This window comes from Epinephelus moara, chromosome 22 (genome assembly GCF_006386435.1).
Source record: "Epinephelus moara isolate mb chromosome 22, YSFRI_EMoa_1.0, whole genome shotgun sequence".
NCBI lineage: Eukaryota > Metazoa > Chordata > Actinopteri > Perciformes > Serranidae > Epinephelus > Epinephelus moara.
Window position 1 is genome coordinate 35241420 of NC_065527.1, and position 2806 is coordinate 35244225.

A 2806-nucleotide genomic window follows, 5' to 3' on the forward strand; every position below is an offset into this window, starting at 1 on the left:
GTGACGTCCGTACCGAGGTACTTATCGAACCATGATTTTTTTGGTACCGTTACACCCCTACTATTTATTGTTCTAAAGGTTTGTATCCAAAAGGACTTTTCCTTAGGAAAAGTACCGAAGAGTATCGAAAAGTATCGAAATTCATATTGGTATTGGCACCGAAACAAAGATTTTGGTATCGTGACAACACTACTGTAAATGATGTCCCCAAAGGAAAACGTTGTCAAAATCTGTTTTATCTAATAAGATGAAGTTTTAGGTCCTTTCATTTGACTTTAGCCATTTTTATTGCAACAATATGTATCAGGTAAACTGAAAAAGCACCTATTATATTATTCTCGTAGGCTATAACAGGTTTAATTTGTATTTGAAATATTAATAATTTATATAATAAAAAAAAAACGATACTTGGCATCCATGTAATGATACGATATTGGCAAACAAAAATATTACGATACTATGCCGTATCGATTTTTCCCCCCACCCCTACCAAATTCACTACATAAATGTAGCTGACAAAGCAATTTCCACTTACTTCCTTGCTCTGGAGCTTTCAGTTGTGTCACACAGCCTCCACCACAGATGAAATTTGCCTTGTTTTGTCATAAGAAAGTAAGCAGACCTGGAGTGGAGGTGTTTCAATGATTTGTGTTGGGCTGTTGAACTAAATTTAGTTTCAATTTACATAATAGAAAACGAAGAACTGGGCCTTTAATTAAAAGCTGCAGAAGCACTGAAGTGTACTAACTGTGTCAGAGCGTTATGGTATCCTCGGGAGTTGGACGTTTGTGCTGCCTTACCCACCACAGTAAAACCCAATAAGGCTCTGCTATCTCACATTAGACCATTTTCGCACTCACCTCAGGGGAGGTGTGATGCACGTCATGATTGGACTAAATGTGTAAGAGCTGAAATGACAATTAGATGTTAAAGTTGTGCTGTTGTGTGTATCACCACACAACAGCACAACTTGAAGGATAATATCGGCACGTCATCTGTATCGTCCGATATTGGCTTTAAAATAAAGACTCAGCAAAGCTTTTTCTTATTTTGCACAATGAATAAATGCATGAATGAATTACATAGCCTACACTGTAAAGTATTGTATTTCATGTCTCCATCTTTTGGTGGGCCATCACGATAAGAGTATCCATGCATATGATGTTAATTTCAATACAGAAGAGACTTGATGATCATCAAAATTAGGTAGGGAAAAAAGTGGATAGAAATGTCCAACTCCTGAGGATACCATAACGCTCTGACACAATTAGTACACTTCGGTGCTTCTGCAGCTTTTAATTAAAAGGCCCAGTTCTTCATTTTCTATTATGTCAATTGAAACTAAATTTAGTTCAACAGCCCAACACAAATTATTGATAAAACACCTCCACTCAAGGTCTGCTTACTTTCTTATGGCAAAACAAGGCAAACCTCATCTGTGGTCAGTCAAATGAGTTGTTGTATATCGGTAAATTGGCACAAAATCCAATATTGTGCATCCCATCAGATTTGGCAGCTTGTTTAATTATGCTAACGTGGCCTAACTGGCTTTTTAAATTCTGTTCATTTTTCTTTTAGAATCTATTGTTCTATAACCAACTTAATTATCTAAGGGGAAAATGCCAATTCATTCAGATTACAAGCTTGGATGATGTTTTGTTTTAAATATATCTAAGTTTTAATTAGTTTGATATGTTCAAGGAAACACAACCCGTTTTTTGGCAGTTTACTGTGCATTTGAAGTAGTAGGCCTACTGATAATAGTTATAATATAGCAATTATTTAGCATATTGTGTTGCAATATTAATGTATCAAAGCATGACCCAGGATTCATTCAAAGATTTCAGGGCTCAGGCCCCTGATCTCCGCTGTCTAAAAGCAACCCTGCTGACTGTACACAGTCAACAGTCTCCATTATGATTCTATGATGTGCTGACAAACCAGATGACACCGATTCACCCCTGCTCCCACTCTATCAATCAGCGTTTAATAAAATACAGCGTTACCGCAGCCGCAGGAGACCTTCGAGGAGAACGACGGGCATTCTGATGACTAATACACCAAGTCATTTACAACATTAGCTACAACTGATCGTTTCAGTGCAATCATTCTGGAGGAAAAATCTTAAAAGTATCGCTGTTTCCAAAGACCTAATGACCACAACATGACAGGCATTACGTTCTAACATCTAATATCACAAGTCAATATATAATTTAAACACCTTCTACAAACAATCCCTGGTTTCCCTGCACTCTTTGTTCCACAATGAAACCCATTGCGTTTGATAGTGGGAACAATAAAAGTGGCGGTAAGTGTACCTGTCTGCAAATGGCGCTCAATGTGAAAAAATGTCAACAAATTGTATACCAGCAGCAGCTTCCAGTGATGTTCACGGAGGCAACACAGTCACTCACCGCTCTATTCAGATCAACCAGCAGAAGAAAAGATCCTGTGGGAAGCAGATGCTCACTGCTCACTATGCCTTTCAAGCTTCAGATAAACAAAGTGCTAATTCATGAGCGTTATCAGACGGCTTTTAACAATGTGTTTGGGTACCTAGAGCAAACGGTGTACCCTGGTTTCTGCGCCCTCAGTCTTGTCTGACAGGCAACCAGAGGAGGCGCAATATGCATGATCCCGTCTGTCCTCAGCAGATCGAGGAACACGGTCAAACCACCGGGCAAAAATATAGCTATTGAACTAAGTCAGATTTTACCTTTAATTTTTACTTTTTTGTTTTTGTTTGTTTGTTTGTTTGTTTGTTTGTTTGTTTCGAAGACCAAGAATGAAATTTCAGGCTCAATTT

General features: G+C 38.1%; 1 protein-coding gene across 3 annotated transcripts in view; it reads right to left on the reverse strand.

Moving 5' to 3' along the window:
- Positions 1-2572, reverse strand: part of epb41a (erythrocyte membrane protein band 4.1a) — a 294679-nt gene extending 292107 nt beyond the window's left edge. For all 3 annotated transcript variants that reach the window (XM_050033972.1, XM_050033971.1, XM_050033970.1), the window contains exon 1: positions 2415-2572. The gene's annotated coding sequence lies outside the window, so the exon portion shown is untranslated. The remainder of the gene's footprint in view (positions 1-2414) is intronic.
- Positions 2573-2806: the final 234 nt, after the last annotated feature.